Here is a 24,862-nt window from a genome sequence, read left to right on the forward strand (position 1 = left end):
ATAATGAACTCTCATCAGATCTTTATGCACAGCCACTTGTAAGTCTTATGTCATTTGCAGACAGCTGTTGTTTCACTCTGATGCTTTACAAAAGTGTTCCTGCAAACCTACTTTATCTTTAAGGAAATTCATGGAAAAGGATCTGACAAGTAAAGGTTTTTGATAACTAAGATCATTCCACTGAACTAAGAATTTACAGAACTCTAATGGAAAAAAAATTAGATGAACTCACTAAACTGCTAAGAAAAGATCAAAAATTATATGGGACTAGAGAATGATTATGATTTTTATGACTTTCTGTTTAAAACATTCTTTGTGTGTGTTTTACACATTTAAGATAAACTTTTCTTCTTTTCTCTTACGCTATTGGCAATTTACCAAGATATAACTTTTTCAATAATGATAAAACACTTGTCTTTTTCTCCCTACCTGATCTCTTTAGAATTCAGAAACTCTTAGTGATTATTCTTACATCCATGATGATAATAGTTATTTGTCTAAGTTCCATGAGAACCTGTTCTCCTTATAATGGGACACAAATGGAAACACTGGTTATGTTACCAGGGCTTTGACTAGAATGCCATATTCCAAAATGTACACAGAATCAGATATGACTAGACAGCATTAAGGAACACATTATCAGGGTAAGAACTTCCCTTCCTACCAAAGGATGGATTGAGAATATAGCCCATCAACCCACCTCTGAGACACCCAACACCATGAAAGTGTATAAAGGTATGGATCACAGGTGATACCCATTGCCCAGATTCTTACCATGGATCAGTGTGCTATGCTGCTGAGAATACCATGCCCCACCATGCCTGGAAAAGGTGTTAACTACTGGAGTTTGCAATAGGACATCCCACCAAGATGGGTAAATTACTTTGCACCCCTGGTTCACAGAGAACTATTCAATCTCCACTGTAATCTCATTGCCCTGGTACAAGCCGGATCTACTGAAACACAATATACCTGTAACAGAACACGCACCATTAAAAGAGTGGTAAAGGTGGGAATTCTGCTGTGGCAGATCCCACCCCCAGTCCATGTCTTCACACCTGCCAGTCCTGCCTCCCCCTGCCAACATGTATGGTATGTACAACCAGGTCAAATTCCTAAAGCTGCACTCACATTAACATCTGAGGTTCCTGCCACAAGTGTTAATTCTTATAGAAGGGGAAGACCTTCCCATACAAGTTCCTACTAAATATCTGTCTTTTCAACCTTAGATTTCTTCTGCTTCTGTAGGATCCAGTCAGTGGATGAGCACATTCTGTTTTCTACCAATACAATCATTTGTCTATATACCCTCCATTGGCCTGGAGGACCTTATAGCACACATAGAAGCCCTCATTAAATTCACCCAATAAGACTTAAATGATAGACAGCAAACCTATCTTTGTTGAACCTGAAATATTTGTAATAAGAAAAACTGTCCTCCAAAACAGGATGGTCTTGGGACATTATTACTGCTTAACAAGGAGGCCTCTATGCCATTATCAAAACAGAATGTTGTATGTTCATATCTGATGACTCTGCTCATGTATCATCTTTATTAAATGACATGAGGAAACAAGGGAATGTCTGAGTGATCCAACCCCTAACCTAAGGAATTATGTTGCTCTTGGTAGGAAAAAAAAAAAAAAGATGTTAACACGAGCTGTACCTGGACAATCAGAGGCTTCTTACCCTGTACTTTGGATATATGTTCTGCCCACCATTCCCACACTAAATGCCACTTCAAGGATGCAGCCTTGAGATAAGACCATCTGGACTGTGTATGTGACTGAATTCCATTAAGAACTCTATATAAACAAAAAAGATTCTAGTGGATGGGTACAGAGACCTACTCCTCTTGCAGCCATCCAAGACAAGCCTCATAAGTAAGTTTCCTTGCTTATTAAAACAACCCCCTGCCGGGCGCCTGGGTGGCTCAGTGGGTTAAGCCGCTGCCTTCGGCTCGGGTCATGATCTCGGGGTCCTGGGATCGATGCCCGCATCGGGCTCCCTGCTCGGCAGAGAGCCTGCTTCCCTCTCTCTCTCTCTGCCTGCCTCTCCATCTACTTGTGATTTCTCTCTGTCAAATAAATAAATAAAATCTTTAAAAAAAAAAAAAAAAAAAACAACCCCCTGCCAAAACTAGAGCAGTCTGCTGCTTCAGTCTCTCCAGGCCCCCTGTATATGGGAGCCAGTTCCAAATTTCACCCAGGAAACTCCCAAGGTTTGAACCAACATAAGCCTGTATCAGTAAATTTGTACTGATCCAACTTTATATTCTTTCCACCATTATTCCATACTCTGAGTACACATTCCCACAATTTCCTTGGATTTAGGCATGTATAAATTACTTGAAAAAACTCAAGTAATTCATCTTAGAGTGCACCACCCCATGGATCACATTTTATACAACATCTTCAGAGGCTTGCTGGGACTTGAGTCTATTTATAGAAGCAGTGAGGGGGTGATGAGAGTGGATCCTAAGTCTCAGTATTGTCTTGCATGGAAACTGCCTCTGGGGAATCCATTTCCATTTCCTCAAGCAATGCAGTGTTAATCCCCATAGACAGGTGGAGAGGCCCACACCACTGTGCATAGGGAGGTGGCTGCTACAGAGGGTAGGGAGGACACTTCTGCTGTAGTTGAGGGAAATACTTTTCCTGGGGCTGGACAGGTTTGTTCCACTGGGAGTGGGAAGACCTCTTCCACTAGTAAAGACTATCCTTCAGTATTTAGAAGCTCGATGCTCCTAGCCTCATCAAGATCTTCCTACACATCCTTACCACAATTTACAGGATCCCATTCTTTCCCAATCAATGCCCCTACTTTAACAGAAGATATCCTGCAAGATTGAGAGTTAAACTTGTGTTGTAACTCAGCCAAATACAAGGTGAGGTTCTATATTTGAGTGTCAGCAATTTCAGCGCTGAAGCTATGAGATAAGACTCTCCTTCAAGGCACATATAAGGCTCCTAAGTCATTTACAGGGCATTTGAGCTGGGAATTCAAATCCCTGACCTCATTCCTTTCTTTCTCCACTCTGTCCTGCAACATTAGGAGCAATCGGTTTTCAAAAAATGTTTAAAAGTATTATATTGAGTCACTCAGCTCTTTGCTTCTCAAGAGTGGTTGGTTAGGAGTATCTGATGCAGAGATTTTGCGTATCTCTACGAATAGTTCCCACCACGGACTATCAATGTTCTCTGTCCTAATAGAAATAGAGTCATTAGCGTCTTTTTTTTTTTTAAAGATTTTATTTATTTATTTGACAGAGAGAGATCACAAGTAGGCAGAGAGGCAGGCAGAGAGAGAGGGGGAAGCAGGCTCCCTGCTGAGCAGAGAGCCTGATGTGGAGCTCGATCCCAGGACCCTGAGATCATGACCATGACCTAAGCCAAAGGCAGAGGCTTAACCCACTGAGCCACCCAGGCGCCCCCTTTAGTGTCTTAAAATCTAGTCAGATGAGAGAGCAAATTCCAGAAACAACAGAACCAAATCCGAAAACATCCTTAAATTTCTATTCCTCTGGAACCACTCTTGGTTCCAAATTCTGCATTGGTCAAGGTTCTCCCAGAAACAGAATAAAATGGATATAGATAATGACATGGGGAGAGTGAGAAAGGGAGGAAGGGAGAAAGGAAGAGAGAGAGAAGAGATATTTCTTACAGGAATTGGATCACATAGTTATGGAGACTGAAAAAACCTACTTTTGGATATCTGCACTCCCCATCTTTATTGCAGCATTACTTACAATAGCCAAGACAAGGAAGTCAACCAAGTGTCCACCAATGGGTAAAAGAAAGAAAATGTAGTAAATACAGAGCAATTCCTCCTGAAGAACTGAGGGCTGACTGAACAGCAAAACAAAGGATAAAGGGACCATACTGAGAATGGCAGGAGAGAAGGAGGCACAGACATGTTAACAATAAAATCCCACTCCCAATGCTGCAAACTATGGTAGGGAGAGTCAGTACTGCAGAAACAGGAGCAGATTCAGTTGCCCTGGAACAAAGAAAAAAGATGCAATTTAGAAGTACAACAGCAATGAAAAGGAACTAACCCTCCTCTAAATGGTGGGAGCCTACTGGAACTCTCTTCAGCGGGGGCTAGCCAGCACCACCTTTTACATTCCCCCTCCACATTTTAAGTGCAGACAGGAGCAGGGTCCAGGTGCCCCAGTGGGCTCACTGCCACAATAATCCCCAAGCCCCTAGAATACACCAGCTCCAGACACCCTGGAGTACAGGGGAAAAAAGCTGTGGTTTAAAAGGGCAACTGATGGGCACCTGGGAGGCTCAGTCTGTTAAGTGTCTGCCTTCAGCTCAGGTCGTGGTCTCATGGTCCTGGAATCAAGCCCCGCATCAAGGGAGTTGGCTTTTCCCTCTCCTTCTGCTCCTCTCCCCTGCTTGTGCTCTCTCCCTCTTTCTTTCTCTTTCAAATAAGTAAATAAAATCCTTTAAAAATAGTAAAAGAGCAATTGAAATATCAAGAAACAAGTCCTAAAACTCAAAGAGCAGGGGAGCTGCAGGAACTCTCTAAAATCAAAGGGACTGGTGGCACCACTGTTTATATCCCCCCTCCACCTTAACAGTAAAGATGGGAACAAGGTCCAGGCACCTGAGCCACCTGCTGCCTCAACAAGTAGTGGCCCCTAGCCCACACCAGCCCCAGCTTACCCCCAAGGTGGCTCCACTGCCTCAAACCATCCTGAGCTCCAGCCATCCCACCAAGACAACCCCAGTGGGACACACCCTGGGACACTCCTACTAGACAGTGACCACTACAGCTCCAGCCAACTGACCAAGGTGAAACAAGTACAAAGAACCCTAGAACATCCCAGGCCCACACCTAATTCAGCTCCAGACCACTTGCCAGGTCAATCACTGCATGAAGCACCATGAAACCTCCCAGTCCACACCCACCTCAGCTCCAGTTACCCACCAGGGCTGCTATTCATGGACCTTCACAAGCCTCCCAGCCTAAAGCCACTTCAGCTCCAGCCATTCTGCCAGCGTGTCCCATGTACACAGTACCCTGAAACCACTCAGCCTGCAACCACTTTGGATCTTGCGATCTTGCCAGTGTCCACTGTGTGGAGCACCCCAGAACCCTGTGGCCCATGCATGCTTCAGCTCCAGATGCCCTGTTAGGACACCCACTGAGTGGAATACCCCAGGATCCCCAGGCTGCACCCACTACAACTCCAGCCAACCAGCCAAAACAACCAGGTACACACAGTCTATACAGGGGCTGTCCCTACACAAGACCATTCCTTCAACTCTAGAAGTAGCTAGTCTTCATAAATCACAGAAAGAAACACAAAAAGTCAAACAAAATGAGGAGAAAGAGGAATATGCTCTGACAGAACAAAATAAAACCTCAGAGAAAGAACTAAACAAAGTGGAGACAAGCAATCTACCTGATAAAAAGTTCACAGTAACAGCCATAAAGAAACTCACCGGATGTGAAAGAAAAGTAGATGAACTCGGTGAGAATTTCAACAGAGAGAGAAAATATAAAAAGAACCAATCACACCTGAAATGAAAAATACACCAGAGGAAATCAACAGCAGATTAATTTAAGGAGGAGTAAGGGGTGCCTGGGTGGCTCAGTCAGTTGAGCATCTGTTTTCAGCTCGGCCCTGAGATCAAGCCCCACATGGGGCTCTCCACTGAGCAGTGAGTCTGCTTCTCCCTCTCCCCCTGTGATCTCTCTCACTTTAGCTCTCTCTCAAATCAATAAATAAAATCTTTAAAAAATAAAAGATAAAGAGGAACAGATTAGTGATTGGAGGCTGGGTAGTGGAAACCATGCAAGCAACACCACAAAAAAAAAAAAAGAGAGAGAGAATTTTAAAAAATAAGGACAGATTACGGGAGTTCTGGGGAAACATCAAGCATACTAACATTCACATCATAGGGGTCCCAGAAGAAGATAGAAAGGGGCAAAAAACTTACTTGAAGAAATAATAGCTTAAATTTCCCTATTCCAGGGAAGAAAACAGACATCCATATCCCAGAAGCAGAGATGCTCAAGTAAGATGAATCCAAAGAGACCCACACCAAGACATGTAACTATGAAAAATATTTAAACTAAAACATGAAGAGAAAATCTTGAAAAACTTAAGAGAAGAATACTTACATACAAGAGAAATCTCACAAGATTATCAACTGATTTTTCAACAGAAAGTTTGCTGGTGAGAAGAAAGTAACACGAAATATTCAAAGTGCTGAAAAGAAAGAATCTACAACAAAGAATACTCTACCCAGCAAGGTTATCCTTAAGAATTGAAAGAGAGAGGGTGCCTGGGTGGCTCAGTGGTTTAAGCCTCTGCCTTCGGCTCAGGTCATGATCTCAGGGTCCTGGGATTGAGCCCCACATCAGGCTCTCTGCTTCCCCCAGGCTCTTCCTGCCTCTCTGCCTACCTGTGATCTTTCTGTGTCAAATAAATAAAATCTTTAAAAAAAAAACTAGTATGAAGGGTAAAAGACAAAAGTAGTAAAATCAATTATAACTAAAATATCAGTTAAGGGACTCACAAAATAAAAGGACATAAAATATAACATCATATACGTAAAATATGGAAACGAAGTAAAAAATGAAACAGACTCTTAACTATGGAAAACAAAGTTATGGTTACCAGACAAGGGTGGGGGATGGATGAAATAGGTGATGGGGATTAAGGAGTGCACTTGTTATGATGAGCACCAGGTGATGTATGGAATTTATGAATCACTATATTGTAACCTGAAACTAATATGTAGGTTAACTCTCCTGGAAATAAAATTTTTTTAAATGAAGTTCTTTTAATATGTGTTCAAATTTAAAGAACCATCAACTGAACACAGAATACTATATATTTAGGATACTATATATAAACCTCATTATAACCACAAACCAAAACGTGTAATAGATATGCAAAAAAATAGAGATAAATCCAAGTATATAACTAAAAAAACTCATCAATCACAAGGGAAAAGAGTAAAAGAAGGAACAGAGAACAAAACATCCAGAAAAGAGGGAATTAAATGGCATTAACTACATACCTATTAATAATTACTTTAAATGTAAATGGTCTAAATACTCCACCAAAAAAAAAAATATGGTGAATGAATAAAAAAAAGCAAGATCCATCCATAATATGCCTAGGAAAGACTTCAAACTGAACAACACATATAGACTGAAAGTGAAAGGATGGAAAAACAGAATTCCATGCAAATGGTAGTGGGAAAAAATGTGCAGGTAGAAATACTTAGATCAGACAAAATAGATTAAAACAAAGACTAAGAGGCTGGGAAGATGGCAGAGTAGGAGGACCCTAAGCTTGCCTCCTCCCAAGATACAACTAGATAACACTCATATCAGTGTAAATAACCCAGAAAACAACACAAAGATTAACAAAACACACTCCACAACTCAAGACAGAGAAGAAGCCACATAGAAAAAGGGAGGAGACAGAGTTTGGGAGTGAAAAAGACTATGGAAGTCTACAGTTGGAAGGGAGCTGAGGGCCCAGAGAAGGGCAGGAAACAGACAATAACACTGCAGAATACACATGAGAAGAATATACTGTATATACGTGGTTTTGAAAGGAAGAGGGGCCAAGTCTCCTAAGTTGTTACAATGAGCAAGACTGAAGACCTGGAATTCTAAAAATAAGTAAGCTCTGCTCTAGGAGCACACAGAAGATGTTAAGAAGTTGAACCACTCCATGGGGTGCCTGAGTGGCTCAGTGGGTTAAAGCCTCTGCCTTCGGCTCAGGTCATGATCCCAGGGTTCCGGGATCAAGCCCCGCATTGGGCTCTCTGCTCAGCAGGGAGCCTGCTTTCTCCTCTCTCTCTCTCTGCCTACTTGTGATCTCTGTCTGTCAAATAAATAAATAAAATCTTTTAAAAAAAAGAAGCTGAGCCCCACCCTTAAAGAGACAGCATGACAAACACCCTGCAGAGATATAGCCTACGAGGCACATTTAAAGGAGAGTGATTTACTCACCTCAGAGCTTGTGCTAGAGAAGTAGGAATCACAAGGAGTCCCCTCCAGAACAAAGGAGCTGGAAGGTACCGTGTCCATTCCCCACCCCTCAGCATAAACACACAGCCACCTACAGAAGTCAGTGTGGTGCCAACACTCTTCCCTAACTTGCTTACACAAACCCTGTGCCCTCAATTGACAGTCTGCCCTTTTCGGTCATGCTGGCCTCAATCTCTTGCTAAAGGGCCCCTCCCTCAGGAAAACCTTGTCAAAGACAAACCTTGTCAGTCTCCCATCCCATATATTTTGTGGGGCCTCAATTCTGATGACGGCTACGACAGCAACTGCCACTGCAGTAGCAGGCCCTACTGAAGCCTGAGGTATGCCTTGTTAAGGTTGCACACATGACCCACATGGACTTTGCTGATCCCCTTAGCCAGCCCAGTCCCAGCAGTGGGTCTCATTTCAAAAGCAGACTGGCAGGTAACTTGTTAAAATTAACCCAACACAAGCCAGGGACCAAACACAGCTCACACAAAAGACAGCTACTGCACACAACTGGACTGAATGTAAATGTGTCCAGGACAAAACAGGGAACTCAGAACATACATAGGAGACACCCCTGAAGTGCCAGGTCCTGGGGAATAGGGACATTGCACTGTGGGCACTATAGGACCTCTACTTCATAAGGCCATTACCTTCAAGAGGAGAGACATAGGTGACTTGTCTAACACAAAGAAACAGACGCAGAGTTACACAAAATGAAGAGACACAGGAATATGTCCCAAATAAAAGAACAGGAGGAAAAGAACACAGTAAGGAACCTAAGCAAAACAGATACAAGTAATATGCCTGATAGGGAGTTTAAAGTAATGATCATATACTTACTGGACTTCAGAAAAGAGTGGAGGACATCAGTAAGACCCTTAACAAACACACAAAAAACAGCCAGTCCAAGATGAAGAACATAATAAATGAAATTAAAAATAAACGATGAGGGATGCCTGGGTGGCTCAGCCAGTTAAGCATCTGCCTTCAGCTCAGGTCATGATTCCAGGGTTCTGGAATCAAGCCCCATGCCGGGCTCCCTGCTAACCCTAAACCTAACCCTGGGATCAAGTCCCGCATAGCTTTCCTTGCTCAGTGGGGAGCCTGTTTCTCCTTCTAGCCTGCTCATGCTCTCTTTCTCTCTCTCAAATGAATAAGTAAAATCTTTCAAAAAATAAAATAAAATCAGAAATAAGACAATAATGCCCACTCTCACCAGTTTTCTTAAACATAATAGTGGAAATCCTAGCAGTAGCAATCAGAAAAATAAATTAATAAAAAGCATGAGTTAAGCAGTCACTCTTCACAGATGACATAATACTATACAGAGAAAACCCTAAAGACTCCACCAAAAAACTATTAAAAATAATACATGAATTCAGTAAAGTTGACACAAAATTAATATACAGAAATCTACACACTAATAATGTATAGATTTCTAATTTCTAAACACTAATAATGAAGAAGCAGAAAAAGAATTAAGAAAACAACCCTGTTTATAATTGTACCAAAAAGAATAAAATACCTAGGAATAAATTTAACCAGAGGTGAAAGACCAGTACTCTAAGAACCATATAACACTGATGTAAGAAATTGAAAAGAACACAAAAAAGGTAAGATATACATGCTCGTGGATCAGAAGAATTAATATTGTTAAAATGTCCATACTACCCAAGGTAATCCTCAGACTCAATACAATCCCTATCAAAACAGAAACAATGAACCACAGAACACTACATCAAAAACCAATGGTATACTATGTGGTGACTAACATAACCTAATCAAAAAAAATAATAGTACTTTTCACAGAACTAGAAAAAATAATGGTGAAATTTGTATGGACCACAAAAGATGCCAAACAGCCAAAGCAACCCTGAGAAAGAACAAGAAGATTGGAGGTATACAATGCCAGACTTCAAGATATACTACAAAGCTAAAATGATCAAAACAGTATGGCACTGGTACAAAACAGACCAACATATAGATCAGTAGGGCAGGGCAGAGAGTCCACAGAAATATACCCACACTTATATGGTCAATTACTCTATACAAATGAGGCAAGAATATATAATGGCAGAAAAGACAGTCTATTCAATAAATGGTGCTGGGAAGAGTGAACAGCTACGTGTTAAGAATAAAACTAGACCACTTTCTTACACCATACACAAAAATAAAGCCAAAATGGATTAAAGACCTAAATATAAGACCTGACACCATAAAACTCCAAAATGAAAACACAGGCAGTAATCTCCTGGACATCAGCTGTAGCAACATTTTTCTGGACTGTTCTCCTCAGGTAAGGAAAACAAAAGCAAAAATAAACTATTAGGACTACACCAAAAAGAACAACAAAAAAACCATCAATAAACAAAAAGGATACCTACTGAAGATATTTGTAAATGATAGATCTGATAAGGGGTTAATATCCAAAATACAAAGAGAACTTTATTCAAGTTATCACCAAAATGCCCTTCAATAGACGAATGGATAAAGATGTGGTCCAGATATACAATGGAGTATTATGCAGCCATCAGAAAGGATGAATACCCAACTTTTGTATCAACATGGATGGGACTGGAAGAGATTATGCTGAGTGAAATAAGTCAAGCAGAGAAAGTCGATTATCATATGGTTTCACTTACTTGTGGACCATAAGGAATAACATGGAGGACATTAGGAGAAAGAAAGGAAAATGAATTGGGGGAACTCAGAGGGAGAGATGAACCATGAGAGACTCTGGACTCTGAGGAACAAATTGAGGGTTTTGGAGGGGTGGGGGAATGGGTGAGCCATTGAGGTGGGTATGAGTGGTGGGGGAATGGGTGAGCCATGAGTGGTGGGTATTATGGAGGGCACGTATTGCATGGAGCACTAGGTGTGGTGCATAAACAATAAATCTTGGAACACTGAAAAAATAAATTAAAAAAATCAAAAAAAAAAGTTATCACCAAAAAAACTCAAACAATCCAATTTAAAAATGGACAGAGGACCTGAATGGACATTTTCCCAAGGAAGACATATAGATGGCCAAATAGACACATAAAATGATGCTCCATATCACTAATCATCAGGGAAATGCAATCAAAACCACAATGAGATCACTTACACCTCTTAGCATGAAGACAAGAAATAACAATTATTTGCAACGATGTGGAGAAAAGAGAACACTTGCATTACTGGTGGGAAGTAAACTGGTGCAACTACTGTCGAAAACAGTATGGTAGTTCCTCAAAATGTTAAAAATAGAAATACCTTATGATTCAGTAATCCACTACTGGGTATTTACCCAAAGAAAATGAGAACACTAATTCCAAAAAAGACATATATGCCTCTATGTTTCTTGTAGCATTATTTATAATATTCAAGGTATGGAAGCAACCTATGTGTCCATCAATAAATGAATGGATAAAGGAGATGTCATACACACACACACACACACACAACAGAACATTACACAGCCCTAAGAAAGAATGAGATCTTGCCATATGCAACAACATGGATGGACCTAGAGGGTATAATGCTAAGTGAGAGATATCAGAGAAGACAAAAACTGTATAATTTCACTTATATGTGGAATGTAAAAAACAAATGAACAAAGAAAACAGAGACAGAATTGTTAAGAACAAAGAACAAAATCATGTTTGCCAGAGGGGAGGGGTTTGGAGAGATGTGTGAAAAACACGAAAAGGATTAAGAGTTACAAACTTCTAGTCAGAAAACTGGTAAGTCACAGGACTAAAAAGTATAGCATAGGGAATATAGTCAATAATATCGTAATAACATTGTATGGTGACAGATGGAGATGGTAACTATACTTTATCATGGACAGAATTATTGAATCACCACTGTAGACCTGAAACTAATACAACATCAAGTACAGTTCAAACAACAAATACAGTTCAAAACAAGGGAAAGAAAATATGGTAAAATATTACAATGGAATGTAATTCAGCCATAAAAAAGTGGAAATCTTGTCATTTGGGATACCATGGATAGACTTTGAGGTCATTATGCTAAATGAAGTGAGTCAGACAGAAGATGAAAAATACCATATGATCTCACTTACATGTTGAATCTGGGGGGGAGGGGGTGGAAACAAACTCACAGAGAACAGATTGGTGGTTGTCAGAGGTGGAGGTGGGCAGTGGGCTAAATGGGTGAAGGGGGTCAAAAGGTACAAACTTTCAGTTTTAAAATAAATAAGTCATTGGATATAATGTATAGCATGGTGACTACAGCTAATAATACTGTACCATATATTTGAGAATTGCTAAGAGAGTAGATCTTAAAAATTCTCACAAGAAAAAAATATAATTTTATGTGGTGATAGACATTAATTAGACTTAGTGCGGTGGTCATTCTGCAACTTATACAATTTAAGTACTTATGTTGTACATTTGAAACTAGTAATATGTCAGTTACACCTCAATAAAGAAAAAAGAAATGGGTAGAAGTAGCCAAAGGCCACCAAAAATACTTACAAAAGAAACATTTGATAAGGATTTTAACCCTGATCAAACGACAGGTCAGAGACCTAAGAGACAGACACTTCACCAAAGACACACATACAGCACATGAGCATATGAAAGAAGGTCCACATCATATGTCTCCAGGGAATTGCAAATTAAACCAACAAATATATACCACTTCATAACTATTAGAATGGCCAAATTCTAGAGCAGTGAGTGACAACACCAAATGGTGGTGAGAATGTGGAGCAGCAAGAACTCTCTCATTTACTGCCAATGAGAATGTAAAATGGTATTTAGCCTCTTAGAAACAGTTTAGTGGTTTCTTACAAAACCATATATGTTTTTAACCATACAATCTAGCAATCACATTCCTTGGTATTTACCTAAAGATGAAAACTTACGTTCATGCAAAAACCCGCACACAGATATTCTAGGAGCTTTATTCATAACTGCCGAAACTTTGGAAGCAATAAAATGTCCTTCAGTAAGTGAATGGATAAACAAACTAAATAACATAGTATTATTCATTGCTAAAAAGAAATGGGCTATCAAGCCATGAAAAGACATGGAGGAACTTTAAATGCTTATTACTGAGCAAAAGAAGTTAATCTGAAAAGGCTACATGTTGTGTGACTCCAACTAGATGACATTCTAGAGAAGGCAAAACTATGAAAACAATTAAAAAAGAGATCAGTTAGGGGTTGCAAGCAGGGGTACTGAGCAGACATTATTTTTAAGGCAGCAGAAATACTCTGTATGATACTATAATGATGGACATGTATAATTCCATATGTTTCCAAACCCAAAGAATTTACACAAGAATGAACTCTAAGGACACCTGGGAGGCTCAGTGGGTTAAGCCTCTGCCTTCATGACCTCAGGGTCCTGGGATCTAGCCCCGCATGGGGCTCGCTGCTCAGCAGGAAGCCTGCTTCCCCCTCTCTCTGCCTGCCTCTCTGCCTACTTGTGATTTCTCTCCCCATCAAATAAATACATAAAACCTTAAAAAAAAAGAATGATCATTCCCCGATGCCTGGGATTTGATATGCAGCTGGGACTCCCTCAGAATTTCTACTCTGACAACCAACATTAGTATTCTCATTCCAGAAAGTATATAGATGTACAGATGATATACATAGTATATGTAGTATACGAAGTTAGAGGAGTGGTGGTGTCCTGTAAGTAAAGTGGTCGAAGAGAACAAGAGGACAAGAGGAGAGAGGAAGGCAGACTTGTCAAAAATAGTGCTTTAGGCTTTAAGTTTAGACTTAGAATTTTTAATATTTTCAACACTTGCTTTCACAATGCTTGTGATTTATTTTTCTTCACATGCACTCCTCCATCACTTTGTATAATTGGCTTTGGTTTAAACAAGCTCAGCATCCTGTCTTCTAAGCAATTAATAAAATTCATTTTAAGTTTAAAAAAAAAAAAAAAAAAAGAATGACCTCTAAGGTAGACTATGAGGTTTGGGTGATTATAGTGTGTCAATGTAGATACATCAGTTGCAACCAAAGTACCACTACGGCAGGAGATGTTGAAAATGCAGGAGGCTTTTTAAGTGTGGAGGCAAGGTGTATATAAGAAATCTCTGCACCTTTCTCTCAATTTTGCTGTGAAGCTACAACTACTCTAAAAAATCTAAGTCTTGGGGTGCCTGGATGGCTCAGTGGGTTAAAGCCTCTGCCTTCAGCTTAGATCATGATCCTAGGGTCCTGGGATCGAGCCCCGCAACAGGCTCTCTACTCAGCGGGGAGCCTGCTTCTCTCTCTCTCTCAGCCTGCCTTTCTACCTACTTGTGACCTCTGTCAAATAAATAAATAAAATTAAATTAAATTAAGTATTTTAAAAAACCCACAGGATAGAAGAAAATAATAGCAAATAAGGGTCAAAAACCCCACAGGATAGAAGACAATAATAGCAAATAAGAGCCTAATATCTAGAATATATAAAGCATTCTTATAATTCAACAACAAAATGACAACCCAGGGGCACCTGAGTGGCTCTATCAGTTAAGTGTCTGACTCCTGATTTCAGCTCAGGTCATGACCTCAGGGTTGTGAGATCAAGCCCCATATCAGGCTCCACACCAAGCCTGCTTAAGATTCTCTCCCTCTTCTTCTATCCCTCCCACCCAGATCACACTCTCTCAGAAAAAAAAAATGACAACCCAATTAACAAATGGACAAAGGACTTACATATTTTTCAATGAAGAATTACATTATCTCCAGTAAGCACATGAAAAGGTGCTCAACAGCATTATTAGAGAAATGCAAAATAAAATCACAAGATACCACTTTACAGCCACTAAGCTGCCAAAAATTAAAAAAAAAAAAACAAACCTAGAAATGAGTATTGGTGAAGATGTAGAGAAAATGGAACCTTTGTATACTGTTTGTGGGAATGTAAAATGGTGCAGCCACTTTTGAAAGTTTGAGACTTTGTTAAAAATTGAAACACAGAATTACCATATCACCCAGCAATTCCACCCCTAGGTATATACATAAAAGAACTGAAAACAGGAGTTCTAAAATGATCTAAAATGACTAAAAACTGCATGTGTCTGTGATTATAGTAAATATTATTGAGTAGTTAACTATTTTTTTTAAGATTTACTTCTTTCTTTTGGAGAGACAGAGCCACTCAGGCACCCCTGAATTATTTTGTGTGAATTATACAGGGATAATATCTGAAAATAGCTGCTATACTCACACACACACTCTCACACATAAATACAGAATGAAATACTGACATATGCTACATCAATGAACCTTGAAATCATTATGTTCATTCAGTTAAAGAAGCCAGTCACAAAAGACCACATTACATGATTCAATTTATATAAAAAGTCCTTAATAGTCAAATATACAGAAATGAAATATACATTATTGGTTACCCAGGGCATGACAGAATGGGGAATTGGGGTGATTAGAGCTAAAAATTACAGAGTTTCCTTGTGATGTGATAAAAATACTTTAAAACTGATCGTGGTGATAGTTCCAGAGTTCTGTGAATATACTAAAAACAACTGAATTATATACTTCAAATGGGAATTATATGATAATAAACGGGTTTTTCTGTAAAAGAGAAAAAAAGAACTGAAGCAGATTACTAAGAGATAAGGGGCTCAGAACTTACACTGAGATAACAAGTTAAAGGCATCAACTACAGAAGCTCATTCACACATGGAACCCCTGTGCACAGGATTTACCTCCTCTAGTCAACTAATGGACAGGGATAATCTGCTCATACAGTTCGGATCCAGGACTATGTGATCTTACATAGACAGCACAGGATTTTACCACCTGAATATGCAGGATCTGCATCTTCCATAGTTTAGTGTGCAAAGTGAGTTTCTTCAGATCAAACCCACCTTTGCCACTCTAGCTTGGCTACTGCCAGATTTCCTCACAGAAACGCTGGTAGACTTGTATTTCCAGTGGTCATTAATAATTTGCTAAGGATAATGACAGTGTTTCTCCATCTCTATTTCCCTGTTTCCATGAAGATGGAGATCCTTCCTCAGGAAAGATCCCACAATTTGGTGGACACGCAAAATGCCCCCACTTCTGATAAAACCTTTAACAGGCAATGAACCAACCTTCTTCAAAGTGAAGGACCAGCCCCAGAATTACCCTATCAGTGATGTGCAACAGTTTCAGCTACAATAGGCATAAAGAAATGAAATGAGGAACAACAGCTGTACTATCAAGTGGGACAACAGCCATAGCAAAGCAAAAGAAAACGACTACCTAGATTTTCCCAATTCTCTTTATCAGTTGTGTATACTGAAAAGAAGAAAAATAAATTCCTCCACATTTTATTCTGTAGGAAATGATGACTCATCCTTTTTAAAATATTTTATTTATTTATTTGACAAGAGAGAGAGATCACAAGTAGGCAAAGAGAGAGAGGAGAAAGCAGGCTCCCTGCTGAGCAGAGAGCCCAATGCAGGGTTCGATCCCAGGACCCCAAGATCATGACCTGAGCCAAAGGCAGAGGCTTAACCCACTGAGCCACCCAGGTGCCCCAACGGTGACTCATCTTTCATGAGTTTTCACTTCAACTTATTACATTTCCCACATAATTTTCCTCTCTCATTTAAGGCAAGCAATACACATCTTTAAACAGTTTTAAATTCCTAAAGTCCCATACTTTTATTTCTACCACTTTATTATCTTTCTGTATTGCTTCCAGACCTTGGCTTCCTACCACATCCCCTTCCCCCATCCAATTACATGCAAATAACTTCCTACGTTGTTATCACTGAAATTCTGAGTAAAATCACTCAATATAAGAGCAGTACTTTGTACAGTGAGATGATAAAGGCAAACAATAGAGGTGGTCTGGTTTTATTTTTGGAGAGAAGAATATTTTCTGACTTTACTGTAAAAAGTCACTCCTAATTATCAAAAGATGTATTTCCCCAGCACTCACCTGTTATTCTCAAAGTATATTTAGCACCAGTCTGCTACTCCATCTACCTCTAGATTTTTCTTCTCAGCATAGCTATGAGGATTCCAATCACAGCCATAAAAGGCAGCACAGCATGAACTGGGAATGGCAATGTAAAATAGTCAATCTCCACAGAAATATTAGACACTGCTTGGTATTATGGACCCCAAGTGGCCAACCATTAAAAAGGTTCCAAGTTCTAAGATACAAATAGCAATCTCCTTGAGGGAACACCTAGCTCTGGACTGAGTTGGAAGTTAATTTCCTATAATCACAGCCAAGGGATTAAAGAAGGCATAATGAAACCGACTACCTCAGATTTAAGAAGTTCCTTTATTCATATTTGTAGATGACTATATTCGAGAGCTACTAGAAAATGTTTATCTTCCTCCTGATTATCAATAAGCAGATACTTAGTACTATCTTGACTGGGGTATTTACGCACATGTTCTTTAGGAAGATGACAGCATTAATACAAATATTTAGAAGATATGCAGGAACATAACCAAATGTTCAACACTTTGAGTATTTATACCATATACATATCAAGGGCCAGTACATTCTAGAGGATAAACAGCAGTGTTCAAAAGGCAGTAAACAGGGAGGTATTAGCACTCCTTTTTTTACTATAGGTGGTGTTTGAAGTTATTTGAATCATAGTCTAATGAAGAAAATGATGAGAAAAGAACATGTCATGCACGAAAATCATGGGAGAAGGTTCACAGGTATAAGAAATATGGCAATCTTATGGGGATGACAACACTCAGGAGGAATATTTTGAACACTGCCCATAGTGAAAGAGGAAGGCTCTTTAGGAGAAGAATCACATGATCAAAAGGAAGATAATTTCTCCTTTAAGGACTCACTTAAAGAGCTCCCCTAACAAGAGTACACTAAATTTGCTAGGAAGATAATTTAAAAAATTAATTCTATTAACAAAAAGAGATTGGGGGGGTGCCTGCATAGCTCAGTCAGTTAAGCATCTGCCTTCAGCTCAGGTCATACTTCCGGGGTCCTGGAATCAATCTCTGCATTGGGCTCCCTGCTCAGCAAGGGAGTCTGCTTCTCCCTCTCCTTTTCCTCCTCTCCCCACTTAAGTTTGCACTCTCTCTCTCTAATAAATAAATAAAATCTTTTTTAAAAGGAGATCTGAGGTTCCTCTGGGCGGGTGGTTTGGGTGCTTACTCGGACTGGCCGAGGGCGTGGGGCTCCGGGGTTCAGGGCTCGCCCCCCGCTCCAGGCAGGAGCGCCTATGGCGTTTGTAAGGTGACCTGCGCTCACTGACTTTCTCCGGGGGCGGAGGAGGCACCCATGAACCCTTCAGCGACCTTCCTCGCCGGGTGACAGGTGAACTACATAAAAGAACTGAAATAATCAGGTCACTCACAAAGAAGGTAAAAACCCTTGAATCTAATCAAACTGAATGCCAGGCAGTTCTTCAGAAGACTCAGCTACAGCTTCAGGAAATGGCTCAAAAGGCAACCCATTCCTCTCTCCTCTCTGAGGACCTCGAGGCTAAAAATGAAAATCTCAGCAACACATTAGTGGCACTTTCTGCCCAGGTAGGCCAATTACAAGCTCGAAAACAGGCTCTCACTACAATGATAAAGCTAAAGGACAAAGGTATTATCGAGTCCGTCAACCACATTGCAGACTGCTCGGGAAAATTTAAACTGTTAGAGCATACCTTGCGTGATGCGAAGATGGTGGAGACGTGTATCATGAAAGAAAAGCAAGATTACAAGCAGAAAAGGTATGTGCTATGGTGAGTGCTGTGAAATGTGTAAACCTGGTGATTCACATACCTGTACCCCGGGGGATAAAAATATATTATATGTTTATAAAAAAATAAAAAATCATAAAAAATTTAAAAAAAAGAAATTGAAGACACTTGAAGTTGAAGTCAATAAACTGAAAGCAGAGAGAGAAAAAAGGAAAGATGAGTTACTCGATATTGCAAAGTCAAAGCAAGAGCACACAAACGCAGAACTCCATAATCTGAGACAGATTTATGTAAAACAACAGAGTGATCTGCAGTTTCTTAATTTTAATGTGGAAAATTATCAGGAATTAATACAGATTTATGACTCAAAGATGGAGGAATCAAAGGTTCTGGAGTCCAGCAGAGACATGTGTTTGTCAGACCTTGAGAATCACTGCCTGAAAAGTCGACATCAAGAGGGAGAAAAATCAGAGGTCATTGGTTAAATATGCAAAATTTGAGACCATGTTCCCACAAAATTAGTCAGACAGGAGCCCCTGTGATGTGTGCAGAGAGAAGAAGCGACAGGTAATCCTTCATTTGGGGAAAAAAGTGTATTTGCTATCTCATCTCTGTTTACAAAAGACTTACTGGAGAAGCAAAAGTCTTGGTCTCTGGGAGGGAAAATGCAGATCCAACCGGAAAACCAAAGTAGATTGTGCAAGATCCATGCAAAGTCACCAAAAGGTAATGGGATCGGGATTCAGAATGAAGAGAAACAACTCTCTGAAACATCCACATCATCTGATGAGAGACAGTGGCATGATGTCAACCTGGGCCTGGCCAGCTGTTCTGGTTCCAGACAACCAGAAAAGCCGGATGTTGAAAGTCAAGATGACATAGAAAGGTATGTGCTGTTGCCATAAAAATGAGACCTGTCTAGGGGAGAGTGATATGTATGAATCCAAGTGCTGCCACCCAAGTAATTTCATCATTGAAGCCCCAGGCCCCATGTCTGACATGGAGTGGATGAGCATTTTCAAGCCTTCTAAAGTGCAAAGGACTGTTCGCCACAAATCTGTGTGTACTTGTTCGGAAAGTGCCAGTGGGAGGAACCACAACTCCGCCATGAGTGAGCTAATTGCCATCCAGCATTCCCACTGTTCAGGTTCTTCAAAATCTGCCCCTAGAGAGGATGAGAAATTGATAGAGACAGAGCCCTCTTCAGATGCAAAGAACTCACCTAAGATTTTCTTATTCAACAAAGAGGCACCATCGTCCAGTGACAAGGATGACTTTTTGCCCACAAGCAAGCTTCAGCGTTTGCTGGCAGAGTCTCGCCAGATGGTTACGGACCTGGAGCTGAGTACTCTGCTCCCCATCAGCTCTGAGAATCTCAGCAGCAGTGCCAGAAACAACTTAGAAGTCGCACAAGAGTCAGCTCAGAAAAATACCTTTCTTAGTAACTGAAGAACACAAAAGTCAACTTCACTGTTCATTGTGGTCGTAGAGGCCAATTTCTCATCTTTGGAAGGCAGAAAGCAGATATCAATACCTAATACTTAACCTTGAAAACAAAAAGGGGATTGTAGTCCTTTGTAAGCAACATTTAATACCAAAGGGAAGCAGAAACTGAAAGTTAATTTTTTAACATCTATAGTTTGTTTGTTTTCAAGTTGACTGTTTTCATGTTGAGGACTTTTTTTTAATGTGTAAGAAATTAGACCTTACTGTGTATTCTCTATATACAAACTTGGAATTCTGCTCAGAGAGAAAAGGACTTCTCTGTAAAGATGCAGACTACAGTTAAATACCAGAGAAGCTCTTTAAAATTGTGGACATCAAATAGAGAACCCCTGCATGTAAAATGCTGTTTTAACTATCTGCTTTTTAAAAAAACCTGTGCATACATTTAAATTATAACCAACAGCTTATCAGAGTCAGCTGCAAATCTATGAGAAGAAGTATTCTCTTCACTGGTGGCTTTACCCCTGGATTTTGCTGTGTAGAATAGACATAAAATGATAATATGATACAAAATATTTTTAACTGGAAAGTATCTCCTCAGTTACTGACAATTGAGGTCCTTCTGTCAAAGCTGAACAGAGCCCCATCTCATCTGGGTCTGTAGTGGTCCCATCTACTTACACAAACAAAAGCTTGTTGGAAGATCAGGTTTTATATGCATTTTTTTTTATCATTAGAGACTAAAACACTTCCATTTTAACTTATAATTTAATTTTTTAAAGAATATACTGTGTGCATTTCTGCCCCTTGTAAGAGAATTGATCAGCTTCATTCAATAAAAAATATTTTTAATAATAAAAAAAGAGATCTGATGTTCAGTTCACATTAATATGAATATTTTATATCCGAACAACACAATTTTGTACGATCTTGAAGAAAAACATTGATAAAAACTCAAGAGTGAACTGAACCTGAATATGGATCTGAGGAAGAGATAACTAGTTAAAGTAAAAGGTCCCTAGAACTGTTATCTACATACAGACCCACATGTGCTTCTCCAGTACAAGGCAGTGATGCCACTTGCAACTTCTCTGCGGTGATCTCAAAGGAAAACACACACTGGGTCACATCAAAAGTATTCCTAGGGAAAGAAATACAACAAGAGGGAGCTGAGTAACAGAGGTATCAAACAAAAATGGTGAGGGTTCATAGTTGTTCATGACATTAAAATAGCTAGTTCAGAGGAGTAAAGAAATGAGACTAGTAACAATAACTAACATATGAATGCTTACTGCATGCCAGGCACAGCAAAGCATGTGCTTTATATTATTTAATCAAATTACAGATGAGGAAATTGAGGTTCACAGACACACAATTAAAAATGTCAGAGTCGGCATTTAAACCTAAGGCTTCTGACTCTTAGTTTATGCTGTTAAATTACCTCCAATTGTAAACTATCATTCAGGAGAAAATTAGATTATGACCCTTCTGGCTTTCTCTTCTTCTTTGGTCTTGTTAACCACCTCCTATACATATATACCCTTCCAAATGAGTTTTCATTGGCTACTACAATCTATTAGACCTTTCACATATTCTGGAAGACATCTTGATTTACTAAAAGGAACTACAGCTCTTTGGAGAAATGACTGATTCTCCAGTGGCTGAGGCAAGGAATATACAAAATAGGCATCCTGTAGTATAAGAAAGTAAGGAAAGTGCACAAAAAAACACAACAGTGAGGGCATGCCAAAGGAACATAGGGACCAACATGAAAGAGCTTCCAATGGACAAAGCTGAAACAATTAGAGAAACAAAATAAATAACCTACAGAAGAATGCTAAATAATTTATGTAGTCTCTCTCCCTCCAAGGAGTCGAGCTTAATTTTCCCCAATCCTTCTTAATTGTGGTATATGAAGTAGAAAAAGTAATTTTACGGAGCAGAAACCTGTCCAACACTACCTTGGCCTGCTGATCAAGGCCTTGACATGACACAATAAGAATGGTCTTCCTCCCAAACACCCATAATGCAGTCTAATCATGAGAAAAGCCATCAGACAAATTCAAATGAAGCATAATCTATAAAATACCTGAGCAGTATTCCTCAATACTGTCAGGTCATCAAAACAAAGAAATTCTGTGAAACTGCCACAGTCAACAGAAGCCAAAGGATCCATGACAAGAACGTAACACGATATCCTAGACTGGGTCCTATAATGGAAAAAAAAATAGATTAAAAGTAAGAAAATCTGAATAAAGTATGGACTTTAATTAACAATAACATACCAGTATTGGTTGATTAATTGTAACAAACAGAGCATACTAAACAAACATGTTGATAAAAGGAACAACTGTGGAGGTCAGAGGGTGGGTGGATATGGGAACTCTGTACTATCTTTGCAACTTTCCGGAAAATCTAAAATTATTCTAAAATACAAAGTTTATTTTTCAAAAAAGTCAAAAAGCCTGGAAAAAGAAATATAGTCAAATCCCAGCCTTTATCCTTATTAACTGCATAACCCTGTTCAAGTCATTATCTGAGCTTTGGTATCCCTGTTTATAAAATAGATACTCTTTTTAGGGGACATCTGCAAGTTAGCAGACTAGGAAGGTCTGTCCAGGCCTTCCAGCCCCCACCCACACTGACATTTAAAAAATAAACAACTAGAGGAGACAAGGAAGATGACAGAGTTGGAGGATCCTGGGCTCACCTCCTCCCACAGACACACTAAGGCAATGACTTCATGTAGTGCAGTGCACTCTGAAAACTACCTGAACACAGGCAGAACAGACCCTCCCAAAGCCAATGACATTTAAAAAAAGGGGGAGAGGCTATATTAAGAAGAGTAGAAGGGGCAGAGACATAGCCAGCAATCAAATGCCTGACACAGTGACCCACAAGCAGAAGGTGTATCACAGGCATGGAGGGATCTACTGGAACTTTTTCCAGGAAAGGGAATGCTAGTGGGCAGCACCATTTTTCTTGCCCTCCTTTAGTCTAGCTGGCCCAGCACTGGCGGACACCAGTTCTGATACTCTCCATCTACCTTGCTAGCACTCTCTGCCCTGCCTCAGTGTTCCCCTGCAAACCCACCCCCGTGGGAGCCCCTCCAAAGCAACTACTGCCTCATCATGCCTGGCAGGCAGCCCAGCCCAGGACAGGCACCCCTATAAAATGACTCCTGCCCTGGGGAGGGAGGTAAGATTCCTGCCCCATTTACAGCATACCCATAGCCATTGTGGCCAGCCAACTCAACCAGCTGTACCAAGAGATGGTTGCACCCACTAGCAAGCCACCAGCATCTATAGCCCTGCTTCTCAGCCAGCTACAATGGGAACTAATTCCACCTACCAGCACACCAAACAGCAGCTATAGATGGGACTCTCAACCAGCTGTGTTAGGAGCTACCCCACCCACCAGAGAGCCAGCAACAGCTATATCTGCACCACTCACCAAGGTGCACCAGGGTCCAGCTCTGCCTATCAGCATGCTCACAGCAGTCACACCTGGGTCACTGCTGACAACAGGGCTGATGGCCAGCCAGGCCCACAAGTGTACCAGCAGCAGTCATGGCCAAGTCACAACAAGACATATGTCCCACAGAGTGGACACTCCCACAGTGGCTTGTTCTGTTGACCATGAAGACTGTACTACTGAACACCACAAGGTGCCTTTTCATAAGGCCACTACTTTCAGGACAAGAAAACATAGATGATCTACCTAATTCAAAGAAACAAACACAGAGACTCGGACAAAATGAGACAGACAAATATATTCTAAACAAAAGAACAATAAAAAGCTTAAGAAAAAGAACTAAATGAAATGGAGATGAGCAATCTATTTGATAAGGACTTCAGAGTAATGGTCATAAAGATATTCATCAGACTTGAGAAAAGAGTGGATGAACTAAGTGAAAACAGCAACAAAGAGACAGAAAAATATGAAAAAGAACCAAATAGAACTGAAGGATAAAATAACTGAAGTGAAAAATATGCTAGAGAGAATCAGGAGCAGATTTTTAAAAATGTAGAAAAACAATGAAGCAATCTGGAAGACAGGGTAGCGGAAAGCATCCAAGCTGAAGAACAAAAAGGAAAAACACTTTTTAAAAATGGGGATAGGTTAAGGGACCTCTGAGACAATATCAAGCATACTAACATTCACATTAGAGAGGTCCCAGAAAGAGAAGACAGAGGGAAGGGGGCAGAAAACTTATTTGAAAAAATAATAGCTAAAATTTCCCTAACATGGGGAAAGAAAAAGACATCCAGGTCCAGCAAGCTCAGAGAGCCCCGAACAAGATGAACCCAAGGAAGTCCACATCAAGACATACATTAATTAAAATGTCAAAAAAAATTAAAAATAAAAGGAGAATCCTTAGAGGCACTTGGGTGGCTGAGTCAGTTGGGTATCCACCTCTCTATCTCAGCTCAGGTCATGATCTCAAGGTTGTAAGATCAAGCCCTGTATCAGGCTCTGTGCTCAGGTGGAGTCTGCTCAGGATTCTCCCTCTCCCTTTCCCTCAAATAAGTAAATAAAGAGAATCTTTTAAAAAACAAGAAAAAAGCAAATAGTACAAAGGAAATACCATAACCTATAAGCTGATATATTAGTAGAAAATCTGTAGGCCAGAAAAGAGTGGCATGTTATATTCAAAGTACTGAAAGGAAAATACCTGCCACCAAGAATATTCAACCCACAAGGTTATCATTCAGAATTAAGGGAGAGATAGTTTCCCAGAAACAAAAGA

The 24,862-nt window shown here is 40.0% G+C and overlaps 1 long non-coding RNA gene and 1 pseudogene across 2 annotated transcripts; one reads left to right on the top strand and one right to left on the bottom strand.

Moving 5' to 3' along the window:
- The first annotated feature begins 18,366 nt into the window (after window positions 1-18,366).
- On the top strand, window positions 18,367-20,130 carry LOC116583173 (annotated as a pseudogene).
- LOC116583174 lies at window positions 20,127-22,316 on the bottom strand. Of its 2 annotated transcripts, none has more exons than XR_004282635.1 (3): window positions 22,202-22,316; window positions 21,156-21,253; window positions 20,127-20,212 (listed from the first exon to the last, which is right to left on the bottom strand). It is a non-coding gene; the product is annotated as an uncharacterized LOC116583174 (long non-coding RNA). The 2 variants fall into 2 exon arrangements; XR_004282636.1 differs by having other exon boundaries at window positions 20,135-20,212; window positions 21,152-21,253.
- Window positions 22,317-24,862: the final 2,546 nt, after the last annotated feature.

Source organism: Mustela erminea, chromosome X (assembly GCF_009829155.1).
Source record: "Mustela erminea isolate mMusErm1 chromosome X, mMusErm1.Pri, whole genome shotgun sequence".
Taxonomy (NCBI): Eukaryota; Metazoa; Chordata; class Mammalia; order Carnivora; family Mustelidae; genus Mustela; species Mustela erminea.